General features: G+C 38.4%; 1 protein-coding gene across 1 annotated transcript in view; it reads left to right on the top strand.

Moving 5' to 3' along the window:
• SCFD2 (sec1 family domain containing 2) overlaps positions 1–12122 on the top strand; it is a 446538-nt gene that overhangs the window by 71144 nt on the left and 363272 nt on the right. The gene's annotated exons all lie outside the window — the stretch shown is intronic.

The raw sequence follows: 12122 nt of genomic DNA on the forward strand, positions 1-12122 counted from the left end.
CACTGTTTCCTTTGCTGTGCAAAAGCTTTTTGTCTTGATGAAGTCCTAATAGTTCATTTTTGCCTTTATTTCCCATGCCTTTGGCAAGAAGTTGCTGTGGCTGATATGGAAGAGGTTGCTGCCTGCCTTCTCCTCTAGGATTTTGATGGATCACTGTCTCACATTTAGGTCTTTCATCCATTTTGAGTCTGTTTTTATGTATGGTGTGAGGATATGGCCTAGTTTCATTCTTCTGCATGTTGCAGTCCAATTCTCCAAACACCGTTTGTTGAAGAGACTGTCTTTTTTCCATTGGATAGTCATTCCTGCTTTATCAAAGATTAGTTGACTGTAGAGTTGAGGGTCTATTTCTGGGTTTTCTATTCTATTCCATTGACCTATGTGTCTGTTTCTGAGTCAGTACCATATTGTCTTGATGATTAGAGCTTTGTAATAGAGCTTTAAGTCTGGAATTGTGATGCCTCCCACTTTGGTTTTCGTTTTCAACATTCCTTTGGCTTTTCAGGGTCTTTGCTGGTTCCATACAAATTTTAGGATTATTTGTTCCAGCTCTCTGAAAAAAGTTGATAGTATTTTGTTAGGGATTGCATTGAGTGTATAAATTGCTCTAGGTAACATAGACATTGTAATAACATTTGTTCTTACAATGCATGAGCATAGAACATTTTTCCATTTCTTTGTGTCTTCCTCAGTTTCTTTCATGAGTATTCTATAGTTTCCTGAGTATAGTTCCTTTGCCACTTTGGTTATGTTTATGCCTAGGTATCTTATGTTTTTTGGTGCTATTTTAAATGGGATAGACTCCCCAATTTCTCTTTCTTCTGTCTCATTGTTAGTGTATAGAAATTCAACTGATTTCTGTGCATTGATTTCATATCCTGCCACTTTTGCTGAATTCCTGTATGAGATCTAGCAATTTTTTAGTGAAGTCTTTTGGGTTTTCCACATAAAGTATCATATCATCTGCAGAGTGAGAGTTTGACTTCTTCTTTGCCAATTTGGATGCCATTTATTTCTTTTTGTTGTCTGATTGCTGCGACTAGGGCTTCTAGTACTGTGTTGAACAGCCGTGGTGATAGTGGATATGTCTGCCATGTTTCTGACTTTAGAGAATGATATTCACTGTGGGCTTTTTGTATATGGCTTTTATGATATTGAATGAGGTCTGTTCCCTCCATCCCTACACTATAAAGAGTTTTAGCAAGAAAGGATATTACTTTGTCAAATGCTTTTTCTGCATCTATTGAGAAGATCTTATGGTTCTTGTCCTTTCTTTTAATGATATGGTTTATCACACTGATTGATTTGTAGATGTTGAACCACTCTTATAGCCCAGGAACAAATACCATTTGTTTGTGGTAAATCCTTTTAATGTACTTTTGGATCCTATTGACTAGTATCTTGGTGAGAATTTTTACATACATGTTCTTCAGGGATATTGGTTTGTAATTTTCCTTTTTAGTGTGGTCTTTGGTTTTGGGATCAAGGTAATTCTGGCCTCAAAGAAAGGTTAGAAGGTTTTCCTTCCATTTCTATTTTTTGAAACAGCTTCAGAGGAATAGGTATCTTTGAATGTTTGGTAGAATTTCCCTGGTAAGCCATCTGCCTTGAACTGTCTTTGTTGGGAGATTTTTGATTAGTGTTTTAATTTCCTTGCTGGTTATGGGTCTGTTCAGGTTTTGTTTCTTTCTGTTTTAGTTTTGGTAGCTTTTACATTTCTAGGAATGCATTCATTTCTTACTGACTGCCTAATTTCTTGGCATGTAGTTGCTCATAATAGGTTCTTAAAATTGTATTTCTTTGGTGTTGGTTGTGATCACTCCTCTTTCATTCATGATTTTATTTCTTTGGGTCCTTTCTCTTTTCTTTTTGCTAAATCTGGCCAGGGGTTGATCTTATTAATTCTTACAAAGAACCAGCTCCTGGTGTCATTGATCTACTGTTCTTTTAGTTTTTATTTCATTGATTTCTGTGCTAATCTTTACTAATTCTCTTCTCTGCTGCATTTAGGCTTCATTTGCTGTTCTTTCTCCAGCTCTTTAACATGTAAGGTTAGGTTGTATATTTGAAACCTTTCTTATTTCTTGAGAAAGGCTCACATTGCTATATACTTCCCTCTTAGGACTGCCTTTGCTGCCTCCCAAAGGGTTTAAACAGTTGTGTTTTCATTTTAACTTGTTTCCAAGAATTTTTAAAAATCTTCTTTTATTGCCTGGTTGACCTGTTCATTTCTTAGTAGGATGCTTTTTAACCTCTATGTATTTGAGTTCTTTCCAAATTTCCTCATGTGATTAAGTTCAAGTGTCAAAGCATTGTGGTCTGAAATTATACAGGGAATGATCCTAATCTTTGGTACTGGTTGAGACCTGACTTCTGACCTAGTATGTGATCTGTTTTGAGAATGTTCCATGAGCATTCGAGAAGAATGTGTATTCTATTGCTTTAGGATAGAAGGCTCTGAATATATCTTTGAAGTCCATCTGGCTCATTGTTTCCTTGTTAATCTTCTGCTTAGATATCCATTGCTGTAGGTAGAATGTTATAGTCCCCTACTATTATGTTGTTATTATTAATGTGTTTCTTTAGTTTTGTTGTTAATTGGTTCATATAATTGACTGCTCCCATGTTAGGGGTATAAATACATACAATTACTATTGTTAGATCTTTCTGTTGGACAGACCCTTTAAGAATGATATAGTGTCCTTCTTCACCTCTTTTGAAGTCTTTGGTTTAAAATCTAATTTGTCTGATATAAGGATTGCCAACCCCACTTCCTTTTGATGTCCATTAGCATGGTAAATGGTTTTCCACCCCCCCATTTTCAATCTGGAGGTGTCTTTGGGTCTAAAATGAGTCTCTTGCAGACAGCATATTGATGAGTCTTGTTTTTTTTTATCCAATCTGATACCCTGTGTCTTGTGATTGGGGTGTTTAGCCCATTTATATTCAGAGTAACTGTTGAAAGATATGAACTTAGTGTCATTGTGTTACCTGTAAAGTCACTGTTTCTGTATATTGTTTCTGTTCCTTTCTGGTCTGTGTTACTTTTGGGCTCTGTCTTTGCTTGAATCATCCCCTTTAATATTTAATATTTCTTGCAGAGCTGCTTTAGTGATCACAAATTCTTTTAGGTTCTGTTTGTACTGGAAGCTCTTTATCTCTCCTTCTATTCTGAATGACAGCCTTGCTGGGTAAGGCATTCTTTTTTTTTTTTTTTTTTTTAAAGATTTTATTTTATTTATTTGAGAGAGAGAGACAGTGAGAGAGAGAATGAGCGAGGAGAAGGTCAGAGAGCGAAGCAGACTCCCCATGGAGCTGGGAGCCTGATGTGGGACTCGATCCCGGGACTCCAGGATCACGCCCTGAGCCGGAGGCAGTCGTTTAACCAACTGCGCCACCCAGGCGTCCCGGGTAAGGCATTCTTGACTGCATATTTTTCTCATTTAATACCCTGAATATATCAAGCCAGTCCTTTCTGTCCTGCCTGCCTGTGTATAGGTGTGCTGCTCATCTTATGTTTCTACCCTTGCAGGTTAAGGAACTCTCCTGAGCTACTTTCAAGATTTGTTCTTTGTCTCTGAAATTCACAAGCTTCACTATTATAAGTTGAGGTGTTTACCTATTTTTATTTATTTTGAGGGGGGTTCTCTGTGCCTCCTGGACTTCAATGCCTGTGTTCTTCCTCAGATTAAGGAAGCTGTCAGCTATAATTTGCTTTAATATATGCACCCTCCACTCTTTTTCCTCTTCTTCTGGGACCCCAATTATTCTAATACTGTTTCACTTTATGGTATCACTTACCTCTCGAATTCTCCCCTTGTGATCCAGTAATTATCTCTCTTTTTCTCAGCTTCTTTATTCTCCATTTTGTCATCTATTTAACTCATTCTCTCTTTTGCCTTATTTCTCCTAGCAGTTAGAGCCTCCATTTTTTTTTATTGCATGTCATTAATAGCCTTTTTGAATTTGACCTGATTAGATCTTAGTTCTTTTATTTCTCCAGAAAACAGTTCTCTACTGCCTTCTAAGCTTATTTCAAACCCAGCTAGTATGCTTATAGTCATTAATCTGAACTCTAGTTCCATCATCTTATATCCATACAGATTAGGTGTCTGGCAGTCAGTACTGCCTCTTATTTTCTTTTTAGAGGGGAGTTTTTTCCATCTTATCATTCTGTCCAGGGAAGAATGAGAGAAGAAAATAATAAAATAGCAACAATGACCTCAGAGAATTATACACTAAACAAATCATAAGAGACCAGAAACTGAGAAGGAAAAAAAAAAAAAGGAGAGAATATAATCTGACAGGTGAACAAAACAAAGCAATACACTAGGTACACTAGATCCTGAGTGTATTTTTGGTCTGTTAGAAAACTGGAGCCCAGAACTGTAAAGAAAGAAAAGCATATATATATATATATATATATATATATATATATATACATATGTATATGTATATATATATACACACACACAAATAAAATAAAATACAATGAAAGGATTGAATGTAACTATAAAAAATGAAAATTAAAAAGAACTTAAAAAGAAATAAAAGAGAAAGAATATTATCAGACAGATGAACAGAGCAGAACAATAATGCACTTGATTCTGGGTGTATTTTGTCCTGTTAGGAGAAACTATATCCCAAAATTATAAAGAAAGAAAACCTTATAGATATATAAAAATAAAATTAAATACAATGAAAGAATAGAATATAATTTCAAAAACAAAAAATAAAAAAGACTAAGAAAAGAGTTAGTAAAATAAGAAATTAGTTGAAAAAGAAAAAGAAAAGAAATTAAATTGAAAGACTAAAGAATCATGAGGAACCCCCCCCCCGAATTCTATATTCTATTTTTCTCCTGGTACTGGAGTTTTATAGTTCTCATTGAGCAGTAAACTTGGTCTTAGCCAGATGTTCCTGCTGATCTTCTTGGGGAAGGGGCCTGTTGCACTGAATTTCAGGTTTCTTTGCCCCAGGCAGAACTGCACCGCCCTCACCAGGGGGTCAGGGCTAAATAAGTGGCTCCACATTGCTCTATGTGGCTTTTGTTCCCTGAAGGTTTTCTGTGCTCCTTTAGAGGATAAAAATAAAAATGGCCACATCCCCAATCTCCAGCCCCAGAGCTGAAAGAGGGTGGCGCCACTCCTCAAGTGCCCTCAGGGAAAAGCAGCAAATCACTCCTATCTCCTTGGTTTCCATCTTCACTGTGTTCACCCAGCCTGTGACCAAGCATTTTTATCTCAGGCACCTGACACTGGAGTCTGCCAACTTTGCAGCCTCCTGCAGCGCACACCCATGTCCCTCCTCCCTGGGGAAGGAAGGAGGGTCTCACCTCGGTTCTGCTGCTTGCTGGGCCCCTGCTCCGAGAGCGGTAGCCTGACTGTTTATGACAACACTGAGCTGAGCCCACTCCTGGGCTTGCTGATTGCAACAGCTTCCCTGTTCTGGTGCCTGCAAACTCTGCCATACTCACTCAATCTTGTTCTTCCTATAAACCCAGGGGTCCCAAGATCATACTGTCCCACCTAGAATTTTGCCCTGCTTCGCCACCTGAGTGTCTCTCAAGCATGGCCATGCCTCACCAGGGCAGATTTCTAAAAGTTCTGATTTTGCTTTCTGTTGCTGTATCACCTTCTGGTAGCTGGCTTAAGGAGGCTCCCTCCTGCTCCAGTTTATCTCCTAATATATAGCCTCAGCTTCACTTCTCTGCACCTCCTACTTTGCACAAAAGAGTTGATTTTCTATTTGTAGAATTGTAGTGATTCCTTTCTTAGATCTCTGGTTGAGTGCACAGGTGTTCAGAGTGATTTGATAGCTCTCTAGCAGAATTCTAGGGACCAGATGAAACTAGGGTCCCTTACTCCTCCACCATCTTCCCCTTCTACAATATTGCTTAAAACAAAAAGTGCCAAATCCTGAGAGCAAGCTTTTCCTGTTTCATGAGGTAATATGGATTTACTTCACTTTTCATTCTATTCCATTCTATCTTATGTGAGGCTTACATATAAACTTACAAGGAGAATTGAGGATATATTAAGGATTATTAAAGAAAACCAATATGAAGACTTTAAAATTACTGACATTCTATGTAATCAATTCTCTTTGACGATTTGCATAACACAGGCATGACAAGGTTTAGTAGAAAGATAACAAGCTCAGAAGCTAGTTGTCTGGGTGGGAGTGAGTCCTGGTTTTGTCACTTACAGGTTAAGTATATTTACGTAAGTCACTTGGATTCTCTGAGGTTTTTTAAATTGGGCAGCGATCATGGCTTAGCTCATGCTATGGTCAAATGAGACATGCATTGTTTTGTAGATTCCTAAGTGCTAATGAAAGGTAGTGGTGGTATTTAAAAGTATTTTTAAATATTATATTTTATTTACATTTCAGAAGTCTGTCTTAAGTTAACCATGAAAGAAAGCAACAAACTGTTTTGTGGTGGGTCTGGTAATTAAAAGATGTTGCCCAGCTTTTCCTGAATTTAAGACAGTAGACTAAGCTAGATAAGGTAGGTTAACAGTCAAGCACAAAGGGTTTAGATTAGGTATGAGTAGGATCTAATAGCAGTTTGATTTGTTTGCAGCTGTAGTGTTTTTCTCAGGCATATTATAAAGTTTTCTTTAGGTGCCTTCGAAAACCAAAACCAGATTTTCATGTGTTTGTGTTGGGTGAGGTAGTGTCCTGCTGAAGATATAAAGATGATTCATTTACTACCACCTTTAATGTTCCCTTCTACCCCAGAAATCATACATGCACTTTGTAAATCAGTCTGGAAATATTTATGGAATCTGAACTCCTCCTATAAGTAGCAATTCTAGTTTTAAAATATCCTGTTGTTTGCAGTCTGCAGAATTTCAATATAATTCATGAGGCAAGAAGCTGGCACAGAAGTCATTGCATAAAACCTTCCTTAATTTAGCCATTCTGACAGGTGTAAGGTGGTATCTCATCATAGTTTTGATTTGTATTTGCCTGATGATGAGTGATGTTAAGCCTCTTTTCATGTGTCTTTTGGCCATCCGTATGTCTTCCTTGGAAAAACATCTATTCATGTTTTCTGCCTGTTTTAAAACTAGATTATTTCTTTTAAAAATTTTTGCTTACTATAGCTGTAAGTCTTGAAGTAATCTATAGAAAATGTCCTATTTTATTTATGAAAATCAAAATTCTTTATCTCAGGATGTCAAATACCCGAGGATTGCTTGAGTTGGAGTTTTTAGTATGTGTATCATGAATTGTGTGTTATGTATTGTTAACCTTTTCATATTAGAAAATGAAGCTACAGGCGGTGTTTATCCATACATGTATGCAAATAGATGGAAAAGACAATTTTATTTCCAAAAAAGGCTTTCTTCTATATCTCATGAGAAAATTCTGATCTTTGGGTTTTTTTTTTGTTATTATTATTATTTTTTTTTATCTTATCACTACCACTGCTGCTACTACTGGTACGTTTATTAAACACTTAATATGTGCCAGGCATTGTTCTAGGTACTCTGGTTATATTAGTACCTTCTTATAATAATCTGCTGACTGGGTACTATTACCATTCCCAAGTTAACATAGGAGGACTCATGTACAGATACATTGTGTAACTCTCCTGGGCTAATGCACAGAACCAGACCCTTTATTGTTTGGTTCCAGAACGCATGCTTCTACAGAACTGCCTACCGCTAGTCTATTACATTGGCTCTGTGGTGATTAGTACTCTGTGTATTGTTTATTCATCATCAGGAAAACAGAATATTTGCACAGTTGGAAAGGATAAAGTATTACATTAAATGGACTAGTATGATTATCATGTGGGTTTAATTAACTTCTCTTGACTTACAACATTTGACACCAGGAATTGATTTCATGTGAAACTTCAGTGGTATGAAACGCCTATTGGATCAATTTTTATGAGTATATTAGAGAAAGGCAGTGATTAACTCCACACTCAACTCAGATGCTGATGTAATAATTCAGTGTGTATTAGAATGGCCAAAATTAGCAAGACAGGAAACAAAATGTGTTGGAGGGGATGTGGAGAAAGGGGAACCCTCTTACACTGTTGGTGGGAATGCAACTTGGTGCAGCCACTTTGGAGAACAGTGTGGAGATTCCTCAAGAAATTAAAAATAGAACTTCCCTATGACCCTGCCATTGCACTACTGGGTATTTACCCCAAAGATACAGATGTTGTGAAAAGAAGGGCCATCTGTACCCCAATGTTTATAGCAGCAATGGCCATGGTCGCCAAACTGTGGAAAGAACCAAGATGCCCTCCAATGGATGAATGGATGAGGATGTGGTCCATATACACTATGGAGTATTATGCCTCCATCAGAAAGGATGAATACCCAACTTTTGTAGCAACATGGACGGGACTGGAAGAGATGATGCTGAGTGAAATAAGTCAAGCAGAGAGAGTCAATTATCATATGGTTTCACTTATTTGTGGAGCATAACAAATATCATGGAGGACAAGGGGAGATGGAGAGGAGAAGGGAGTTGGGGGAAATTGGAAGGGGAGGTGAACCATGAGAGACTATGGACTCTGAAAAACAATCTGAGGGTTTTGAAGGGGCGGGGGGTGGGAGGTTGGGGGAACCAGGTGGTAGGTATTGGAGAGGACACGGATTGCATGGAGCACTGGGTGTGGTGCAAAAACAATGAATACTGTTATGCTGAAAATAAATTAAAAAAAAAAGAATTCAGTGTGTAAACCATCACACACCAATAAAAGAGTGACTTGGAGCAGAAGTGGGTGCAGGGCACAGCAGAGCTGCCAGTGAGTACAATTTAATCCTCTTCAGTGCCAGTCACTCAGAGAGCTAGAATTAGTTCCTGCGTTTAAACTTGGTAAGCCTAAAATGACCAAGTATGATGTGGGTAACAGTTTGGTGTGGTTAGGAAACTGTTTTATTCAGAAAGAAACATTAGAAACTGTCACACGTATCTAGACAATCAAATTTGTTTATATCAGCAAAACAGTTTTCAGGGAAGCATGACCTCACTCTGTATCAGTGTTAGAGATCATGGGAAACTTATGTATTTCTTGTAAAAATGTTTCAACAGAAAGAGCCAGAGAGTACAAGCCCCACGTGACTTTAATAGGTATGAACAAATCAGGATTGTATGAAAAAAAATGCTCAGTGTCATTAAGTGAAGTTCCTGAATATATTACAAACCCTTGAACACATTGGATTTTAAGACAATATCGTAGTGATAGGCCCAACCATCACAAGAAACACATCAACTTACATTTATTATGAATCAGGAGGTGCATTACCAGATTTAACCCTTACATCAGTCATCTGAGGTCGTCACTGTCGTTCCCTCTGTCTCACAGATGAAAAGATGGAGGAAAACAGAGTTAGTTACATGCACAAGGTGAAACACCAAGCACGCTTTATTCATTCACTTATTCAGTATTTACTGAGTATACCTACCATGGGGCCTGGCAGTGTTCTAGGGAGTGGGGTCTTAGCAACAAGTAAAACTAAACCCCTACATTCCTTGAAGGACCTTACCTTCTGAGAAGGAGATAGATAACAAACAGATAAACATGGAAAGATATGCTCGGCCAGATGGTAATAAAGATTATGTAGAACAGTGAGCCCCAGGAAGGGGGAGGAGTGCCAGGGTAAGGTGCCAGGTTGGGCTGTCGTCACTTCTTTATACACGATAGTAAGGGGGACCTCTCTGATAAGGCAACATTTCAGCAGACACTTTTTTTTTTCCAACTTATTTATTTTCAGAAAAACAGTATTCATTATTTTTTCACCACACCCAGTGCTCCATGCAAGCCGTGCCCTCTATAATACCCACCACCTGGTACCCCAACCTCCCACCCCCCTGCCACTTCAAACCCCTCAGACTGTTTTTCAGAGTCCATAGTCTGCAGACACTTTTTAAAGGAAGAGCATTCCTGGCAAAGGAGGAGAAGGGGTCCCTGTGTTTGGGGTGCCTGTGAAAGATCAGAGAGGCTATGTAGATGTTAGGGGTAAAGGGGAGAATGGTCAGAGTTTGAATGCAGATTTTTTTCTCCTCCCAAATCCCACATTTTAACCACTATGCTAATCCCATGGGGCAACCCCAGTATTACATAACCCACTGTGATTTTTGAGACACTCTGTATTAGCAAAATGCATACTCTCATAGAAAAGAGGAGGGCAGTGAGGTTCTACTCTAAAAGTTGTGTGTCGAGTTGAAGATACATGAGAAATCTGTGTGATTTGGGGAGAGGTGCTTTGGGAGAACAAACACAAGGAACAATTGTGCACTGTAGCTGGGGAACCTGGAAGTATACCTCCCCCACTCAGAATACTTTAGTGGTTCTCTATTGCCTTTAGAGTTTTGGGGATGTTATAGAGGCTTCCCAAAGCCCCATAGGATATAGAGCTCATTTTGAATGATGATAAAGACTGTTTTCATTACTGCTAAGCTGTGCAGCTCTTTTCAGAATGTGAAATCTGTTGCACACTCCTTGGCTTCCTGTCACCTGCGGAATGATAAGCCTTGGCAGGGAATGCAGGTCTGTATGTAGAGTAGCTCCTTCCTCCCCCTTTTCCCTGACTTCTCCTGCCCTCTCCCCTGCATCCGGGCATGGAGTAAAACAGTACTCTTCAGTGCCATGTATGTGGGACTTTGTATTGCAACAAAATGTCTGAAATGTCCTTCTCCCTCTTTTTTTCTTGTTTTGTGATGAAGCTTTTATATCCTCCTTGAAGACTGGACCATTTTCCTTCCCAGACCGAGTAACAACTTTTTGCCATGGCTGCTTTTCAGAGCTTACATATCTCTGTACTTGCTCATCATTTCCAGTGGAAATCATTCTTTGAGTCCCGGTCCTCCTCGCCAGGATTAGAGCCCTTGCTCTGTGCTACCAGGAAAATCTTTGCAAGCACGGACCTGCTTCTTATCACATTTGGGGGGGGGATTAATTTTTCAGCCTCATTTTGAGCTTGTGCCTCATTTTGATCTATGTTGCAACCACTGAGATGAGCACTTGGCTCATAATAGTTTACCGGCTCATTTAAATTAAACTTAGAATATTGGATGCTGAGTTATAATGATGACAGTTTTGATCAGAGCCAAACAAGTAGAATATGTTGAGCAGTGATGATAGTTCAATCAGAAAAAATAAATGGTCATAAAATCAGTACTAATTAATGAAAGATTATTGTGTGCCAGATATTAAACTCATCATTCCATTATTCTAAATGAAATTCACACTTGAAAGCTACACCTCATTAGGTATAAATTTAAAGTTAAATTAATGTCATATTAGATATAACTTTTTAAAACTAACCTCTCAAAAATGCATTCATTTTCAAACTATTCCTCACTGGATAGTAGGAGGTGTTAGTGGGGCTTTAAGTGGAGGGAAAATGTCCTCAGAAAAGGACAGACGTCATCTTTGTTTTTTTATACTCAGTTTTTTAAGCGTTGCTACAAACGTGTGTACTTGGCTACATGAGAGATCTTCCGGAAAGAACACTGTACTCTTTTATAATTTGGGCATGGCATGGTGGGTGAGACAGAGGGCTGTTGGAAAAGTGAGCCCAGATGAGACCGTGCATAATGCATTGCTTCGTGCTGGATCAACGGTTAATTGTAAAGTCTTCCAAAGTGCCAGCCTTATAACCTAAGGCCCAAAGTGGGCTACTTAAGGCCACAGTCACTTAGCCCAATTCCTGACTTTCATTCAGTACAAAACCCATTCATTAGGAAGTCTATTGAGTAGTTTTGGAACAGGAATTCTCATTGCTGAATGCTTTGTGTTTCCCTGATAAGTATGCTATGTCAAACGGATATGCTTACAATTACTGACAAATCATTTTTAGACAGGTTTTTAATTTTGTCTTACAAACCATTTATATATTCCTTGAGCAATGTTGAATTATACTCTGAAAAATTTTTGAATGCAAATCTCCACTTTATCATACACTTTTCTCACACTTGTCATAGCACAGTGTAGCTTTTCTCCCCCCTCCACACCCCCAAAAGTGGGGGTTGATTTTATTATCTCCTTAATTTCTTCAGTATTTTGTGCTGAGTAAAGTGGATTAGATATTCTTCATTTAATCCGAATCCTATCAGTAGGAAAGGCTATATTAGTGCTCAGAAAGGAT

This window comes from Neovison vison, chromosome 11, assembly GCF_020171115.1.
Source record: "Neovison vison isolate M4711 chromosome 11, ASM_NN_V1, whole genome shotgun sequence".
NCBI classification, from domain to species: Eukaryota; Metazoa; Chordata; class Mammalia; order Carnivora; family Mustelidae; genus Neogale; species Neogale vison.